At 40.4% G+C, this 21,167-nt stretch overlaps 1 pseudogene; it reads left to right on the top strand.

Moving 5' to 3' along the window:
• Window positions 1–4,590: 4,590 nt before the first annotated feature.
• On the top strand, window positions 4,591–5,519 carry LOC140850278 (olfactory receptor 4C11-like; annotated as a pseudogene).
• Window positions 5,520–21,167: the final 15,648 nt, after the last annotated feature.

Genomic DNA, 21,167 nt, shown 5'->3' with positions numbered 1-21,167 from the left:
GAATCTATATATAAGTATATATATATACACACACATGCATATAATTCACATAATTTATGTATATTTATTAGTGGATTCATATAAACCATGCAAATTATGCATATGTACCTATCTATGTATCTATATATATGCATAGTTATACAGATACAGATATTTAATATTTTATACTTGACTGCTATAAATCACCAAATTTTTTGTATGTTTAAGAGCTTTGACAATAGCATGCTTAGAAAACCAAGAAACCCAAGAAAGCCAGCAAACATGCAGTTAATGTCATTGTGGTGGCCTATGATATGACTGAAAAGCACCGAGTTCCACAATTACCTCGATAGTGGACTCACCACCTTAAACATTTGGGTCTTATTTTTGCTTTAAAAATATTGCTAACTGGACCTGGTTTTCAGTTTTATGTTTTTGAGGTAATTTTTCATAGCAGTGCTTATTAAAAGAAATGGTTAACAGAAAAAAAATATTGCTGTCCTTCCTGCTTATACCACAAGAAAGTTGTGATGGATCAGTGATATGCCAGTGTGAACAATAAACCATCTCTTAGGATATAGTTTCAAAAAGCTGAACTTTCTAGTGAATCACAATCATCATGATAGTGACGCATTATCAAATTTTATGAAAGGGCAGTTCCTAACAATAGGTATTGCTCACATTTCTAAGGCAAAGAATGCAGTTTCTTTGCACAGGGAGTACACATACATGCTTTGTATTCATGTGCAATTCATTTATATAATTGTGTGTTTATGTGTGCTATGTGTTATCCTTATTAATTATTAATACATTAATAAATATTAATTATCTTTTTTTTTGAAATGAAGGAAACTTAAATGCATATTACTAAGAAAAAGGATACATACTGTATGATTCCAACTATGACATTCTAGGAAAGACAAAACTATGGAGACAGTAAAAAGACCAGCGGTTCACAAGTGTTTGGAGAGGGGTGAGGGATGAATACATGGAGCACAGAATATTTTTAGTGAAATTACTCTATAAGATACTAGGTCTTCATACATTTGTCCAAACCCATAGAAGGTGCAACACTGAGTAGACTTCAAGCGTGAACTATGGACGTTGGGTGAATGTTGATAATGGGGAAGCTGTGCATGTATTGAGGCAGGGACTAAATAGGAAATCTCACTTTCCTCTCAATTTTGCTGTAAACCTTAAACGTCTCTAAAAATATAAAGTCTTAGGAAAAATCATTGCAGTTCACAGAGCTGTGTGACTACATGTAGACTGCTGACACCATCAATACCAAATCCAGCTGTCACAAATCTAATTATACTTTATTGTATTTACTTCTTTACTGGATTCCTCCTTTCAGGCTATAGTCCTTGGAAGCCTGGGACTTGTCTTATCACTTTCTGACTCGTATGCCTAATTACAGTTGCTATAATAAGATAGACACTGTATTAAAGTTTGTTAAATTAGCGGATAAAATCATAGTTAGAAAAACGTACAGATCTCCAAAACTCCACGTATTACTCAAATGTCTACATGACGGTGACCCCATGTTTATGTACACCACACTATGACTGTCAAACATTGCTTTTAGCTGCTTTACAACTCATTTATTTACTTCAAACATCTTAAATTTCCAACCTGATGGTTTACCTCACATCCATTCTGTCATTTGGGACTTCAAGACCAGTTTAAAATATATATCTATATGGTACAGTAGAATCATAGATGTCCCAGGAATGTCTAGCACACTGGTAAACCCTCTTTGAGGGGCCATCAGATCATTATCACTTCACCACCATCTTCTCTGATGCTTCCTGAAAGCTTATTGTGTGCAGAGACTTAGAGGTTTCCTACGGTAAAGTCAAATGCTTTTTGGGTTTCAATCTGATTAAAATCTCAGTGGCCATGCATATGAAGTACAGTATTCTGATTATTCCCATTTTAAACATAAGGAACGAGAGCCTCCTTCTGGTATAAACAATCTTCCCATGTCCATTAGCAAGGTCAGAATTGGATGCTTCTGCATGGGCTGAGCCATGAGCTTGATCTGAAACTTTAAATTTCTCACAGTTTCACCTTATCTCTAAAGGATAAACACTTTCCCGTGTTTGGTCACTGTAACAGCGGATCTGAACACTTTGACTGGCCGCCGCCTGGAACAGGATCAGGATTGTATGTGAGCTATTTGAAGGACTCTGATGAAAGGCTGAGCAGTATGAACATTCAGTCATGTTCAAAACATCTGAGGGACTGAACTATGTTTATCCAGACCTGGCAATTCCCGTGTTCAAAACTATTTTCCTGGAGCACTCTGGAAGGGTGAGTCTTTGCCAGAGAATGTTCCTATAAGGTTTCTCTCAAGTGAGAGGGAAGCACCTCCCCTTCTCTGTACGTGCGGAGCCAGCAACTGCCTGTTCCGCCCCCGTCTCAGGCAGGGTCCCAGAGGGGCTGGAACACACCATTTTCATCAAACGCTTATAAGCACCTGGTTCGTCGCACAGCCCTCCCAGCACATGCATGCGAACACCGCAGCCGTACAGATTCCTGGCGTGTCTGGCCTGCTTTGTGAACAGCCTGGGGGTTGTGACACCAGGTACTGTTGCTCTTTTCTTGGCCCCACACTCCAGCCACAGGCCTTTTGTGGTCTGAGTCCTACCCAGACATGGCTCCATGACAAAGGAACAAAGCTGGAGGGCTGTAGGACTCCCCCTCTGGACGCAAGAGAAGGAGGGCCCAAAGGCATCTATCCCTGGAAAGATCCTCTTAGGAATGGGAGAGGTCAGTAAAACCTTTAAAAATAAGCCGTTTCCTACAAGCTTGATGAGCTAGTTTTACCTTAGTTTGGGAGTTTGGGTCCCTTTTCTGTCTCCCTAACTTTACAAAAGCCAACTTTCAGTGTCTTCTCCTAGCGGTGCTATAAGACATCAAAGGAAGTCATTTTCCATATACACATCAGCTTTCCAGGGCTGCCAGAACAAAGTTCCTCAGACTGAGTATCTTGAGCAACAGAAATGAATTCTCTCACAATTCTGGAGGCTGGGCATCTACGATGAGGGTGCCGGTGGGGTTGACCTCTTCCGAGGCCTCCATCCTTGGTCCATAGACAGCAATCTTCTTCCTGGGCCCTTTCACGGTCTTTCTGCTGGGTGTGTCTGTGTCGAAATGTCCCTACTTTGTCTTCCATGAAGCATTTCCAGTGACCCTTGAGCACAAGGGAAGCCCTGTGTCCTCTTCTCATCACCAGGAGCGGCCAGTGCATGACCTGGCCCATAAGGATACAATGCTAGTTTGACTGATAGAGCCGCTGCCCCTGCTCTGCAAGGCCGGCCACCAAAGTCCAGTCCTTTATCCCTGCCACTGCCATCTGACTCAAGGTCTCAGTCAGTTCAGGCTGCTGTAGCAAACAACAGACGGGGAGTCCTACACACAACAGAAATCTGTTTCTCACAGATCTGGACAGTGGAAGTCCAAGATCAAGGTGTCAGTAGATTTGCTGTCTGGTGAGAACCTGCTTTTTGTTTCAGAGATGGCCATCTTTTTGCTGTGTCCTCACATAGTAGAAGGGCTATTAATTATCTTTTTTATGTCTATCTTTTCTTACTTGAAATCAGAGTACAGGAAGCTCAAGATATATATCACAAGAATTCTACTGAAAAGTTTCAGTGATGATTCAGAGCTTTCTGAGCTCATTTCTCAACACCTGGTGCTCAATAGTAAACCAGAAATTTCAATAAATATTATGACTTTCAGCAAATTTTCTCCTTGTATTTTTTCTTCATTTTATTCTCAGTGACGCTTATGCATTAATGAAACATATTGAAAGACCAAGAAAAACAATGAAATGGGGAAGGATTTAACTTTTGACAACATAATATAGTAAAAAAGTACAAAGTTTAGTAGAACTGAATATCTAAACAATTGGAGAGGTATGAGAGGTAAAATGAGAGGAAATAAACTTAGTCTAGGGAATGCATCTAAGGAAGTCTCATGATAGGCAGTTGGCTGGGTGCTCATTGATAAAATGCGATGATATTGTGTCTCTCTCCACCCACACCCCATCTCCTATATGTGCAAGTGGTTTAGGTTTATTATGAAAGACTCTGAATTGTTTAGACAACCATTCTTTCATATTTACATACTTTCAGACAGTACTTTGTAACTGGACTTGGTTCAAGGAATGTACAATCATACTGAGTAAATCATGCAAAAGTTTTCTTTCCTTTTACAGGATGGCACTCTGATATTGACAAGTCCTTGATGAAAACTACAGAAAGCACTCAGCTAAAGAAGTTACTTGCTCATGCCAAATCACCCCAGTTAGTGATTATTATGTGTGAAGAATCATTGACTATTTCATATTTGTCTATTTTTATTTCAATGTTTTCATGCACAGTTAGGTAAACGGATCAATAAATATTACTGATTCCACTATCATCGTGGTGGTGTATGATGTGAGATCAGAGATAAAAACAATTCATAGCAGGTAAGTGATTATCTATTGATAAGTGACCAAGCATATATATTTGACCACCAAATATGTATTCGTTTCATAAAATTTTTTTATTTCTCCTTTGAATATTATTCCTAAGCTGTGCTTTCACCACATCAACTAAAATGACACAACAAAATAGCAGCGTAACAGAATTCATACTCTTAGGACTGACACAGGATCCTATGAAGCAGAAAATGGTCTTTGTAATCTTCCTCGTATTCTATGTAGGAACAATAGTGGGGAATTTGCTTATTATTGTGACCATCAAGTTCAGCCAAACACTTGGGAGCCCCATGTACTTCTTCCTGTTTTATTTGTCCTTTGCTGATTCCTGCTTTTCAACTTCCACAGCCCCTAGACTAATTGTGGATGCTCTCTCTCTGCAAAGAAAATCATATCTTATAATGAGTGCATGACTCAAGTCTTTGCACAACATTTGTTTGGCTGCATGGAGATCTTTGTCCTCATCCTCATGGCTGTTGACCGCTGTGTGGCCATCTGCAAGCCCTTGCGGTACCCAACCTTCATGAGACGGCAGGTCTGCATCATTCTGATTGTTCTTGCGTGGATTGGGTCTTTTATACATTCTATGGCTCAGATTATCCTGGCCTTGAAGTTGCCTTTCTGTGGACCCAATTTGATTGATCATTTTTTTTGTGATATGCAGCCCTTGTTGAAGCTTGCATGCATGGACATTTATGTGATCAACCTGCTCTTCGTGTCTAATAGCGGGGCCCTTTGCTTATTCAGTTTTGTGATTCTGATGATCTTATACATTGTCATCTTACATTCTCTGTGCAACCACAGTGCAGAAGGGAGGAAAAAAGCTCTCTCCACTTGCACTTCCCACATCACTGTAGTCATCTTATTCTTTGGTCCATGTATATTCATCTATACATGTCCCCCAACCACTTTCCCCATGGACAAGATGGTGTCTGTGTTTTATACTATTGGGACACCCTTCCTCAACCCCCTCATCTACACACTGAGGAATGCAGAAGTGAAAAATGCCATGAGAAGGCTGTGGCATATCCAGATTACCTCTATTTAAGCAAAACATGAACTGCGGGCCTTGGTTGAGCACTTACTGAGTCATGGTATGACTGAATCTCTACAGATGAATATCATAGTGTGTATCCTGACTCTTCAATGCACTGAAATACAATGCACCTGACCTCCTTACTTTTTTCTGTGTTTCTGTCCTCAAACTAGAAGCTTTCCTAACATCCTCAGCCTGACTCCCTCCTTTCCTGAGAGTTCAATACTGGCATTGCTGAATGTGAAATATACCTCACAACACAGTATACACTCTGGTTTGAGATATATATATATATACATAAATATAATCACAGTTGTTTCAATATGTGAGGATCTATAAATAAAGTATATCTAGTTTGCTGTGACTTATAATTCCGCCAGAACACAATTGAAATAAGGTGTCCTGCTTTCCCTTGAACACTTGCAAAGCAAAGGAACTCACTTTGTGTATCAAGTTCATTTCATTTAATCATTCATTGGCCTTGAAATGTTCTGTACTACTGTATCAAAGACTCTTTAATGTAATGATATTCTATTATAGTCCTGATTGCTTTTTTGGCTCTTCAGATGGCTGAGACTTATGTATGGAGTTTTTTTTAATGTAGTGTTACAAAAGCCTTGGGATATTCAGCTATTTATATGATTGATGTATAGGAACTACAACAATGGAATTCTACAACTCTATGAAATAAAGTAAATAAATGCATATTTTTAAGACTAAATAAAAATTAAAAATGCACTAGAAATAGAGCATACATTTTGATATTGAAGCACTTAAAGTTACTTGAAAATTACCTTGTTTGTTGGAAAAAATGGTGATATTATTCCATGTGAAGTGGGAGTAAGTAAGTGAAATGAAGGAAAGCACCATAGGCATCCGGGGAGTGATCACTAACACTTGTCTTCAGTCAGTGGACTTAGAGAGAACCCACTATTTTAGCCCATTATTGACTCTTGTTTTCTCTGAGCTTTCCTAATAAAGGTGTCATATAGACTGACATGTTAGATTTGCCAATTGAATTTTGGTGCCCAGAGCAACAGAACAGATTAACTGCTGTACCTCAGCTGTGCATGCCGGAGGTCGTATCATGACCATTTGACATTCATTATTTCAGTGTATTAAAGTGTACCACGTCTTTAGTAATTGTTAAGGTTCCATTTCATTTCCAAGACTGTTGCCCCTATTTAAATGGAAAACTTTACCAATATTTTCTTGATAAAGATTATTTTAAGATAATTTCAGTAAAATAACATGTTTTCTGTGTTCTGACTTATTTCTTGCTTTCTGGGACATTATGAAGCTCGGTGTGTGTGCTGGTGTCCCAAATTAGTATGCCATTCATAAGAAGGGACATGAAATTAACACAGAATGGGAATGTCATGACCCATCATAAAATTATCTAATCTACATCTCTATTACACCAGTACGTGTACACATACACATACACTCGAGGTGTTCATGGTGGTTTGCTTTTCAGAGGAATGAATGAAAAAAGGTAAGAGATATAAAAGAAATTAAATAAGTTAATACATAGGCTAAAATAACATTAAGTTGATAGAATAAGAAGTTATATAGGGAAAGAATTTCAGAAGGTTTTATGTGGGTCAACAATGCTTAGAGTCAAATTATAACTGGGAAATGAGATAAAAGTTTTAAAATTTGTGTGATACTATATCCATCCAATGAAAGTGAAGACCCAATCTCAAAAGTGATTCACCTAAAAGAGAAATTGTGAATTCAAATGATCCTTTAATTTTAAGAACTGTAGTGTCTCATATATGTTCAACACTTTTTTGTTTTCATCATATTAGTGTCTTACAAAAATAGTACAAAGTTATGTATTCCTATTGAAAATTTACAGATGAAAAATTGAAGTTGAGGAAAGTCAACAAATTCTTTAAGGGTGTTCTGCTAAGGAGTACCAGAAGTAAGCTTTTCAATGAGGTTTTATGTTTCCCAAGTCAATAACTAACACCTGTGTCCTATAATATGCCTTATTATGCCTGGTTGAAAACACAGGAAGCATTAAGAAATTGATGCAGTCATCATAAACTGCACTTATTTTAGAGCTGGGGGTGGAGCCAGGATGCCGACATGAATAGAGCAGGGAAATCTCCTCCCAAAACCACATATATCTATGAAAATATACCAAAGACAACTCTTCCTAAAATAGAGACCAGAGGACACAGGACAACATCCAGACCACATCCACACCTGAGAGAAACTAGAGCCTTGCAAAGGGGGTAAGATAAAAGCCCTGGCCCGGCAGGTCCCGAGCACCCCTCCCCCCAGCTCTGGGCAGGAGGAGAGATGTCTGAGCGGGAGGGAGAAGGAGCCCAGGACTGCTGAACACCCAGCCCCAGCCATCTGTACCAGAGCACAGACACAGTGCATGTGCGGGGCCCTGGATACTAGGGAAACAGGGCAGCAAGTACGGTGAGTGGGTACCGGAGGCCGGCACCATAGGACAAAAGAAAAGTGAGTGGCCATATTATTTTTGTTGTTGTTGTTGTTGTTTTGTTGTGGTGAGTGTTTTTTGGAAATCTTAAAGGGACAGGGACCCCAATAGTAGGGAAACAGGGTAGCAAGACCGGCGATCGGGTATCGGAGACCGGCACCAGAGAACAAAAGAAACGCAAGCAGCCGCCTTTTTTTTTTTTTTTATGTTGTTTTGCTTTGGTGAGCGAACTTTGGAAGTCTTATAGGGAAAGGGACCCCAATATTAGGGAAACAGGGCAGCAAGACCGGTGGGTGAGCGGATGCCCGAGGCTGGCACTGGAGAATAAAGAAAAATGAGAGGCCACTTTTTTTTTTTTTTGTGGTCGTTGCTTTGTTTTGGCGGGTGCTTTTTGGAAGTTTTAAAGGGGCAGGGCGGTACACTTAGTCCAGAGGTAGGGAATACTGGGATCTCTGGGCACTCTAATCTCCTGGGCTACAGGGAGCATGGAGGCCCCTTACGGAGATAAATAGCCTCCCGGCCGCTCTCCCTCCAACGCAATTCCACCACTTTGGAGCAGCAGCCTGAGCCAGGCCACGCCCACAGCAACAGTGGAGATAAACTCCATAGCAGCCAGGCAGGAAGCAGAAGCCCTGTCTGCATGCAGCTACTCAGCACAAGCCACTAGAGGTCGCTATTCTCCCAGGAGAGGAAGGCCACAAACCAACAAGAAGGGAAGTTCTTTCAACCGTCACTAGTCCCAGCTCTGCAAACTATTCCTATGACAATGAAAAGAAAAATTACAGGCAAACCAAGATCACAGAGACACCAGAGAAGGAGACAGACCTAACCAGTCTTCCTGACAAAGAATTTAAAATAAAAATCATAAACATGCTGACAGAGATGCAGAGAAATACGCAAGAGAAATGGGATGAAGTCCAGAGGGAGATCACAGATGCCAGGAAGGAGATTACACAAATGAAAAAAAATCTGGAAGGATTTATAAGCAGAATGGATAAGATATAAGAGACCATTGATGGAATTGAAAAAAGAGAACAGGAATGCATAGAAGCTGACATAGAGAGAGAAAAAAGGATCTCCAGGAATGAAACAATATTAAGAGAACTATGTGACCAATCCAAAAGGAACAATATCTGTATTATAGGGGTACCAGAAGAAGAAGAGAGAGGAAAAGATGTGAAAAGTATCTTGGAAGAAATAATCGCTGAAAACTTCCCCAAACTGAGGGAGGAAATAATCGAACAGACCACAGAAATACACAGAACCTCCAACAGAAAGGATCCAAGGAGGACAACACCAAGACACATAATAATTAAAATGGCAAGGATCAAGGACAAGGAAAGAGTTTTAAAGGCAGTTAGAGAGAAAAAGGGGGCGGAGCCAGGATGGCGGCGTGAGTAGAGCAGTGGAAATCTCCTCCCAAAAACACATAGAGCTATGAAACTATAACAAAGAAAAATCTTCCTAAAATAGAGACCACAGGACACAGGACAACATCCAGACCACATCCACAACTGCAAGAACCCAGCGCCTTGCGAAGGGGGTAAGATACAAGCCCCGGCCCGGCGGGACCCGAGCGCCCCTCCCCCCGGCTCCCGGCGGGTGGAAAGAAACCGGAGCGGTTTTTTTTTTGGCGAGCGCTTTTTGGAAGCCTTAAAGGGACGGGCCCCCGTTGCTAGGGAGGCAGGGTGGCGGGACCGGTGAGCAGGTGCCTGGGAAAGGCGCTGGAGGACAAAGAATATCCCGCGTTTCTCCCTGCGGGACCGGCGGGAAGGTGCCTGAGACCAGTGCCTGAGGACGGAGGAAATCGCGCGTTTTTCCCCTTTTTTTTTTCTTTTTTTCTCTTTTTGGCGAGCGCTTTTTGGAAGCCTTAAAGGGACAGGGACCCCAGTGCTAGGGAGGCAGGGTGGCGGGACTGGTGAGCGGGTGCCTGGGACCGGCGCCTGAGGACAAAGAATATCCCACGTTTTTCCCTGTGGGACCAGTGGGCGGGTGCCTGAGACCGGCACTTGAGGACAGCGGAAATCGCGCGTTTTTCCCCCTTTTTTTTTTCTCTTTTCTGCGAGTGCTTTTTGGAAGCCTAAAAGGGACAGGGACCCCGGTGCTAGGGAGGCAGGGCGGCGGGACTGGTGAGCGGGTGCCTGGGACCGGCACCTGAGGACAAAGAATATCGCGCGTTTTTCCCTGTGGGACCGGTGGGTGGGTGCCTGAGACCGGCACCTGAGGACGGAAGAAATCGCGCGTTTTTCCCCTTTTTTTCTCTCTTTTTGGCGAGTGCTTTTTGGAAGCCTTAAAGGGACAGGGACCCCGGTGCTAGGGAGGCAGGGCGGCGGGACTGGTGAGCGGGTGCCTGGGACCAGTGCCTGAGGACAAAGAATATCGAGCGTTCCTTCCCTGCGGGACCGGTGGGTGGGTGCTTTTTGGAAGCCTTGAAAGGACAGGGACCCTGGTGCTAGGGAGACAGGGCAGCAGGACCAGTGAGCGGGTGCCTGGGACCGGCACCTGAAGACAAAAAAAAAAAAAAAAAAAATCGCTTGTTTTTTCCTTTTTTTTTTTTTTTTTTTTTTTCTTTCTTTCTGTTCCCTCTCTCATTGTTGCTGTTGTTGTTTTGGTTTGGAGAGTGCTTTTTGGAAGTCTTAAAGGGGCAGGACAGGTCACTTAGACCAGAGGCAGGGAATCTGGGGATCTCTGGGCACTCTAACCCCCTGGGCAGCAGGGAGCACAGAGGCCCCTTACGGAGATAAATAGCCTCCTGGCCGCTCCCCCTCCAACGGGGCTCCACCATTTTGGAGGAACAGCCCCAGCCAGGCCAAGCCCACAGCAACAGCGGAGATAAACCCCAAAGCAACTAGGCAGGAAGCAGAAGCCCTGTCTGCGCACAGCTGCCCAGCACAAGCAACTGGAGGTTGCTAGTCTCCCAGGAAAAGGCTACAAACCAACAAGAAGGGAAGCTCTTCCAGCGGTCACTTGTACCAGCTCTGCAAACTATCTCTATCACCATGAAAAGACAAAACTACAGGCAGACAAAGATCACAGAGACAACACCTGAGAAGGAGACAGACCTAACTAGTCTTCCTGAAAAAGAATTCAAAATAAAAATCATGAACATGCTGACAGAGATGCAGAGAAAAATGCAAGAGCAATGGGATGAGATGCAGAGAAAAATGCAAGAGCAGTGGGATGAGATGCAGAGAAAAATGCAAGAGCAGTGGGATGAAGTCCGGAAGGAGATCACAGATGTCAGGAAAGAGATCACAGAAGTGAAACAATCCCTGGAAGGATTTATAAGCAGAATGGATAAGATGCAAGAGGCCATTGAAGGAATAGAAGCCAGAGAACAGGAACGTATAGAAGCTGACATAGAGAGAGATAAAAGGATCTCCAGGAATGAAACAACACTAAGAGAAATATGTGACCAATACAAAAGGAATAACATTCGTATTATAGGGATACCAGAAGAGGAAGAAAGAGGAAAAGGGATAGAAAGTGTCTTTGAAGAAATAATTGCTGAAAACTTCCCCAAACTGGGGGAGGAAATAATCGAACAGACCATGGAATTATACAGAACCCCCAACAGAAAGGATCCAAGGAGGACAACACCAAGACACATAGTAATTAAAATGGCAAGGATCAAGGACAAGGAAAGAGTTTTAAAGGCAGCTAGAGAGAAAAAGGTCACCTATAAAGGAAAACCAATCAGGCTAACATCAGACTTCTCAACAGAAACCCTACAGGCCAGAAGAGAATGGCATGATATACTTAATGCAATGAAACAGAAGGGCCTTGAACCAAGGATACTGTATCCAGCACGACTATCATTTAAATATGATGGTGGGATTAAACAATTCCCAGACAAGCAAAAGCTGAGGGAATTTGCTTCCCACAAACCACCTCTACAGGGCATCCTACAGGGACTGCTCTAGATGGGAGCACCCCTAAAAAGAGCACAGAACAAAACACACAACATATGAAGAATGGAGGAGGAGGAATAAGAAGGGAGAGAAGAAAAGAATCTCCAGACAGTGTATATAACAGCTCAATAAGCGAGCTAAGTTAGGCAGTAAGATACTAAAGAGGCTAACCTTGAACCTTTGGTAACCACGAATCTAAAGCCTGAAATGGCAATAAGTACATATCTCTCAATAGTCACCCTAAATGTAAATGGACTTAATGCACCAATCAAAAGACATAGAGTAATAGAATGGATAAAAAAGCAAGACCCATCTATATGCTGCTTACAAGAAACTCACCTTAAACCCAAAGATAAGCATAGACTAAAAGTCAAGGGATGGAAAAACATATTTCAGGCAAACAACAGTGAGAAGAAAGCAGGGGTTGCAGTACTAATATCAGACAAAATAGACTTCAAAACAAAGAAAGTAACAAGAGATAAAGAAGGCCACTACATAATGATAAAGGGCTCAGTCCAACAAGAGGATATAACCATTCTAAATATATATGCACCCAATACAGGAGCACCAGCATATGTGAAGCAAATACTAACAGAACTAAAGAGGGAAATAGACTGCAATGCATTCATTGTAGGAGACTTCAACACACCACTCACCCCAAAGGATAGATCCACCGGGCAGAAAATAAGTAAAGACACACAGGCACTGAACAACACACTAGAACAGATGGACCTAATAGACATCTATAGAACTCTACATCCAAAAGCAACAGGATATACATTCTTCTCAAGTGCACATGGAACATTCTCCAGAATAGACCACATACTAGCTCACAGAAAGAGCCTCAGTAAATTCCAAAATATTGAAATTCTACCAACCAATTTTTCAGACCACAAAGGTATGAAAGTAGAAATAAATTCTACAAAGAAAACAAAAAGGCTCACAAACACATGGAGGCTTAACAACATGCTACTAAATAATCAATGGATCAATGAACAAATCAAAATAGAGATCAAGGAATATATAGAAACAAATGACAACAACAACACTAAGCCCCAACTTCTGTGGGATGCAGCGAAAGCAGTCTTAAGAGGAAAGTATATAGCAATCCAGGCACACTTGAAGAAGGAAGAACAATCCCAAATGAATAGTCTAACATCACAATTATTAAAACTGGAAAAAGAAGAACAAAGGAGGCCTAAAGTCAGCAGAAGGAGGGACATAATAAAGATCAGAGAAGAAATAAACAAAATTGAGAAGAATAAAACAATAGCAAAAATCAACGAAACCAAGAGCTGGTTCTTTGAGAAAATAAACAAAATAGATAAGCCTCTAGCCCAACTTATTAAGAGAAAAAGAGAGTCAACACAAATCAACATAATCAGAAATGAGAATGGAAAAATCACAACAGACTCCACAGAAATACAAAGAATTATTAAAGACTACTATGAAAACCTATATGCCAACAAGCTGGAAAACCTAGAAGAAATGGACAACTTCCTAGAAAAATACAACCTCCCAAGACTGACCAAGGAAGAAACACAAAAGTTAAACAAACCAATTACAAGCAAAGAAATTGAAACAGTAATCAAAAAACTACCCAAGAACAAAACCCCGGGGCCGGACGGATTTACCTCGGAATTTTATCAGACACACAGAGAAGACATAATACCCATTCTCCTTAAAGTGTTCCACAAAATAGAAGAAGAGGGAATACTCCCAAACTCATTCTATGAGGCCAACATCACCCTAATACCAAAACCAGGCAAAGACCCCACCAAAAAAGAAAATTACAGACCAATATCCCTGATGAATGTAGATGCAAAAATACTCAATAAAATATTAGCAAACAGAATTCAACAGTATATCAAAAGGATCATACACCATGACCAAGTGGGGTTCATCCCAGGGATGCAAGGATGGTACAACATTCGAAAATCCATCAACATCATCCACCACATCAACAAAAAGAAAGACAAAAACCACATGATCATCTCCATAGATGCTGAAAAAGCATTTGACAAAATTCAACATCCATTCATGCTAAAAACTCTCAGCAAAATGGGAATAGAGGGCAAGTACCTCAACATAATAAAGGCCATATATGATAAACCCACAGCCAGCATTATACTGAACAGCGAGAAGCTGAAAGCATTTCCACTGAGATCGGGAACCAGACAGGGATGCCCACTCTCCCCACTGTTATTTAACATAGTACTGGAGGTCCTAGCCACGGCAATCAGACAAAACAAAGAAATACAAGGAATCCAGATTGGTAAAGAAGAAGTTAAACTGTCACTATTTGCAGATGATATGATACTGTACATAAAAAACCCTAAAGACTCCACTCCAAAACTACTAGAACTGATATCGGAATACAGCAAAGTTGCAGGATACAAAATTAACACACAGAAATCTGTAGCTTTCCTATACACTAACAACGAATCAATAGAAAGAGAAATCAGGAAAACAATTCCATTCACCATTGCATCAAAAAGAATAAAATACCTAGGAATAAACCTAACCAAAGAAGTGAAAGACTTATACTCTGAAAACTACAAGTCACTCTTAAGAGAAATTAAAGGGGACACTAACAGATGGAAACTCATCCCATGCTCGTGGCTAGGAAGAATTAATATCGTCAAAATGGCCATCCTGCCCAAAGCAATATACAGATTTGATGCAATCCCTCTCAAATTACCAGCAACATTCTTCAATGAATTGGAACAAATAATTCAAAAATTCATATGGAAACACCAAAGACCCCGAATAGCCAAAGCAATCCTGAAAAAGAAGAATAAAGTAGGGGGGATCTCACTCCCCAACTTCAAGCTCTACTACAAAGCCATAGTAATCAAGACAATTTGGTACTGGCACAAGAACAGAGCCACAGACCAGTGGAACAGATTAGAGACCCCAGAAATTAACCCAAACATATATGGTCAATTAATATTTGATAAAGGAGCCATGGACATACAATGGCAAAATGACAGTCTCTTCAACAGATGGTGCTGGCAAAACTGGACAGCTACATGTAGGAGAATGAAACTGGACCATTGTCTAACCCCATATACAAAGGTAAACTCAAAATGGATCAAAGACCTGAATGTAAGTCATGAAACCATTAAACTCTTGGAAAAAAACATAGGCAAAAACCTCTTAGACATAAACATGAGTGATCTCTTCTTGAACATATCTCCCCGGGCAAGGAAAACAACAGCAAAAATGAGCAAGTGGGACTACATTAAGCTGAAAAGCTTCTGTACAGCGAAAGACACCATCAATAGAACAAAAAGGAACCCTACAGTATGGGAGAATATATTTGAAAATGACAGATCCGATAAAGGCTTGACGTCCAGAATATATAAAGAGCTCACATGCCTCAACAAACAAAAAACAAATAACCCAATTAAAAAATGGGCAGAGGAACTGAACAGACAGTTCTCCAAAAAAGAAATACAGATGGCCAAGAGACACATGAAAAGATGCTCCACATCGCTAATTATCAGAGAAATGCAAATTAAAACTACAATGAGGTATCACCTCACACCAGTAAGGATAGCTGCCATCCAAAAGACAAACAACAACAAATGTTGGCGAGGCTGTGGAGAAAGGGGAACCCTCCTACACTGCTGGTGGGAATGTAAATTAGTTCAACCATTGTGGAAAGCAGTATGGAGGTGCATCAAAATGCTCAAAACAGACCTACCATTTGACCCAGGAATTCCACTCCTAGGAATTTACCCTAAGAACGCAGCAATCAAGTTTGAGAAAGACAGATGCACTCCTATGTTTATCGCAGCACTATTTACAATAGCCAAGAATTGGAAGCAACCTAAATGTCCATCGGTAGATGAATGGATAAAGAAGATGTGGTACATATACACAATGGAATACTACTCAGCCATAAGAAGTGGAAAAATCCAACCATTTGCAGCAACATGGATGGAGCTGGAGAGTATTATGCTCAGCGAAATAAGCCAAGCGGAGAAAGAGAAATACCAAATGATTTCACTCATCTGAGGAGTATAGGAACAAAGGAAAAACTGAAGGAACAAAACAGCAGTGGAATTACAGAACCCAAAAATGGACTAACAGGTACCAAAGGGAAAGGAACTGGGGAGGATGGGTGGGCAGGGAGGGATAAGGGGCGGGAAGAAGAAGGGAGGTATTAAGATTAGCATGCATGGGGGGGAGGGAGAAAGGGGAGGGTGGGCTGCACAACACAGAGAGGACAAGTAGTGACTCTACAACATTTTGCTAAGCTGATGGACAGTAACCGTAATGTGGTTGTTAGGGGGGACCTGATATAGGGGAGAGCATAGTAAACATAGTATTCTCCATGTAAGTGTAGATTAAAAATTAAAAAAAAAAAAAAAAAAAAAAAGGAAGAAAGAAAGAAAAGGGGGATTACTCCTTAACAGGATAAAACTATTGGTAAATCAAAGATCAACGCATGCTTTAAATATCCTTAATGTTGATCACTTAAAGGGTGTCAGATGATCAGCTATGGAGGTACTCTTTTCTGATAATATTCCTTTCTCTTAATTAAAAAAAAAAAAAAAAAAAAAAAAGCAGTTACTGTGTGCTGACCTCCAATGAGTTCTGCACAGTGGTATAGAGGGCATGTCAAAGTGTGGGCAAAGGGTCTGTTTGTTTCTACGCAGAAGATCAGGGCCTAGCTTGGATACCCAGAAAATGAACTAAGATACGATATGAGGAGGAGCTTCCGGCATCAGCACTCTCTGGAGGACTTGTGCCGGGGGATGATCATCAAAAAGCCTCCACAGGGATCCGGACGATGCTGCGGTTGTGGCTGCATCCAGCCCACCGTCTCCTGGACTTGCCATAAGAATGAGGAGGGAGATGTCTAGGCTGGCATGTGCATACAGTGAGACAACGAATTTGACCGGATCTGTACTGTTGGAACTCAACCAGGAGTTGGGAGGGGTGCAAGTTGTAGCACTCCAAAATCTCATGACTATAGACTATCTATGGTTAAAAGAACATATGGGATGTGAACAGATCCCAGAAATGGGCTGCTTTAATTTGTCTGATGGTTCAAGTACAGTTGGACAATATCCATCATATCATAGATAAATTTTCACAAATGCCTAGGGTGCCTAAATGGTTTTCTTGTCTTCACTGGAGATGGATGGTAATTATAGATTTGCTTTGTTTATGTCACCGTATTCCTATTATGTTAATATGTGTGTACAAATTAGTTAGTAGTTTAAAACCTATACATACTTAAGGTACTCTACAAGAAGATATGTCAAAGAAATAATCAATCCTCCCATGTTTCCTTCATATGCTACATCTATAGCTTTTCTTCTTCCTTCCTAATTACAACCCTTAAATAGAATTCGTGCCTCATATCGAATTTACCGAGTATCATAATTCCTCCAGGTGGTAAAGATACCTCGAGACAAGTGCTGGGTATAGAAGCCACAGGGCATAAATCTGCAAAGAAGTAAAAAGCTAACCTTTGCAAACAATATGGCTTCTCTCTCACTTACCAACTTTACATTTCCCTGTATGGCCCCGGAAGATGACTGGTTAGCCAGAGACGGGTAAGATTCCTCAAGGGAGGAACAACCTAAGACAGGCACATTCGCAGGGGGGCCATCAGGTGAGAATTTGGGGATCAACAGAGGTGAGGCTCAGAACCTCACGCCCCCTGCTTTGAGAGAAATCTTCTGCATCCGTGGATGTCTTGCTGCCCTTGTCTAGCCTGGATTAATACTTGGTCCATAGGCACACACCTGATCATCTGATCATCTACATTTGCCTTCTTACAGCACTAAACTATGTTTTCTACCTTTATCTTGCATCTACCTACCACTTCAGCATCTTATTAAAAATAAAAATAATAATAATAAGAGAAATGTGGGATCAACATATAAATCAAGTACAAAAATCAAACGAATATTCATATTTGACCTGATTGTTTATAGGTCATATTGCATGATCAAAACCGAAAGTTTCTGTGATGACTGCCCTTGTACTGTTCACCATGTAAGAATTTATTCACTATGTAAGAATTCGTTCACCATGTAAGAACTTGTTCGTTATGCTTCAGAAGATTGGAGACTGACGAGATTTGGCTTGAGATGGATTAATGATTGTACATTGAGCGTTGACCCCCCTATACTGATTTTTATTGTTGTTAACGACCATTTGATCAATAAATATGAGAGATGCCCTCTCAAAAAAAAAAAAAAAAAAAAAAAAAGGTCACCTATAAAGGAAAACCCATCAGGCTAACATCAGACATCCGAACAGAAACCCTACAGGCCAGAAGAGAATGGCATGATATATTCAATGCAATGAAACAGAAGAGCCTTGAACCAAGGAAACTGTATCCAGCACGATTATCACTTAAATATGATGGCGGGATTAAACAATTCCCAGACAAGCAAAATCTGAGGGAATTTGCCTCCCACAAACCACCTTTACAGGGCATCTTTCAGGGACTGCTCTAGATGGGAGCACTCCTAGAAAGAGCACAGAACAAAACACCCAACATTTGAAGAATGGATGAGGAGGAATAAGAAGGGAGAGAAGAAAATAATCTCCAGACAGTCTATATAACAGCTCAATAAGCGAGCTAAGTTAGGTAGTAAGATACTAAAGAGGCTAACCTTGAACTTTTGGTAACCACAAACCTAAAGCCTGCAATGGCAATAAGTATATATCTTTCAATAGTAACCCTAAATGTAAATGGACTTAATGCACCAATCAAAATACACAGAGAAATAGAATGGATACAAAAGCAAGACCCATCTATATGCTGCTTACAAGAAATTCACCTCAAACCCAAAGACATGTACAGCTAAAAGTCAAGGGGTGGAAAAACATATTTCAGGCAAACAACAGTGAGAAGAAAGCAGGGGTTGCAGTACTAATATCAAGCAAAATAGACTTCAAAACAAAGAAAGTAACAAGCAATAAAGAGGGACACTACATAATGAAAAAGGGCTCAGTCCAACAAGAGGATATAACCATTCTAAATATATATGCACACAACACAGGAGCACCAGCATATGGGAAACAAATACTAACAGAACTAAAGGGGGAAATAGACTGGAATGCATTAATTTCAGGAGACTTCAACACACCACTCACCCCAAAGGATAGATCCACTGGGCAGAAAATAAGTAAGGACACAGAAGCAGTGAACAACACAGTAGAGCAGATGGACTTAATAGACATCTATAGAACTCTACATCCAAAAGCAACAGGATATACATTCTTCTCAAGTGCACATGGAACATTCTCCAGAATAGACCACAAACTAGCCCACAAAAAGAGCCTCAGCAAAATCCAAAATATTGAAATTCTACCAACCAATTTTTCAGACCACAAAGGTATAAAACTAGAAATAAATTCTACAAAGAAAACAAAAAGGCTCACAAACACATGGAGGCTTAACATCATGCTCCTAAATAATCAATGGATCAACGAACAGATTAAAATAGAGATCAAGGAATATATAGAAACAAATGACAACAACAATACAAAGCCCCAACTTGTGCGGGACGCAGCAAAAGCAGTCCTAAGAGGAAAGTATATAGCAATCCAGCCACACTTGAAGAAAGAAGAAAAATCCCAAACGAATAGTCTAACATCACAATTATAGAAATTGGAAAAAGAAGAACAAATGAGGCCTAAAGTCAGCAGAAGGAGGGACATAATAAAGATCAGAGAAGAAGTAAACAAAATTGAGAAGAATAAAACAATAGCAAAAATCAATGAAACTAAGAGCTGGTTCTTTGAGAATATAAACAAAATAGATAAGCCTCTAGCCAAACTTATTAAGAGAAAAAGAGAATCAACACAAATCAACATAATCAGAAATGAGAATGGAAAAAATCACGACAGGCTTCACAGAAATACAAAGAATTATTAAAGACTACTATGAAAGCCTATATGCCAAAAATCTGGAAAACCTAGAAGAAATGGACAACTTCCTAGAAAAATACAACCTCCCAATAAGGACCAAGGAAGAAACACAAAAGTTAAGCAAACCAAATATGAGCAAAGAAATTGAAATGGTAATCAAAAAACTACCCAAGAACAAAGCACATGGGCCAGACGGAATTACCTCGGAATTTTATCAGACACACAGAGAAGACATAATACCGATTCTTCTTAAAGTGTTCCAAAAAATAGAAGAGGAGGGAATACTCCCAAACTTATTCTATGAAGCCAACATCACCCTAATACCAAAACCAGGCAAGGACTCCACCGAAAAAGAAAATTACAGACCAATATCCCTAATGAATGTAGATGCAAAAATACTCAATAAAATATTAGCAAACAGAATTCAACAGTATATCAAAAGGATCATACACCATGACCAAGTGGGATCCATCCCAGGGAAGCAAGGATGGTACAATATTCGAAAATCCATCAACATCATCCACCACATCAACAAAAAGAAAGACAAAAACCACATGATCATCTCCATAGATGCTGAAAAAGCATTTGACAAAATTCAACATCCATTCATGATAAAAACTCTCAGCAAAATGGGTATAGAGGGCAAGAACCTCACCATAATTAAGGCCATTTATGATAAACCCACAGCCAGCATTATACTGAACAGCGAGAAGCTGAAAGCTTTTCCTCTGAGATCGGGAACTAGACAGGGATGCCCACTCTCCACACTGCTATTTAACATAGTACTGGAGGTCCTAGCCACAGCAATCAGACAAAACAAAGAAATACAAGGAATCCAGTTAGGTAAAGAAGAAGTTAAACTGTCACTATTTGCAGATGACATGATATTGTAGATAAAAACCCTAAAGACTCCACCCCAAAACTACTAGAACTGATATCAGAATACAGCAAAGTTGCAGGATACAAAATTAACACACAGAAATCTGTAGCTTTCCTATACACTAACAATGAACCACTAGAAAGAGAAATCAGGAAAACAATTCCATTCACAATTGCATCAAAAAGAATAAAACACCTAGGAATAAATCTAACCAAAGAAGTGAATGACCTGTACTCTGTAAACTACAAGTCACTCTTAAGAGAAATTAAAGGGGCCACTAACAAATGGAAACTCATTCCATGGTCGTGGCTAGGAAGAATCAATATCGTCAAAATGGCCATCCTGCCCAAAGCAATATACAGATTTGATGCAATCCCTACCAAATTACCAACAACATTCTTCAATGAACTGGAACAAATAATTCAAAAATTCATATGGAAACAACAAAGACCCAGAATAGCCAAAGCAATCCTGAAAAAGAAGAATAAAGTAGGGGGGATCTCACT

Source organism: Manis javanica, chromosome 6, assembly GCF_040802235.1.
Source record: "Manis javanica isolate MJ-LG chromosome 6, MJ_LKY, whole genome shotgun sequence".
Classification (NCBI taxonomy): domain Eukaryota; kingdom Metazoa; phylum Chordata; class Mammalia; order Pholidota; family Manidae; genus Manis; species Manis javanica.
Note: the sequence above shows the minus strand (reverse complement) of the source record. Positions and strands in the feature narration are given on the sequence as shown.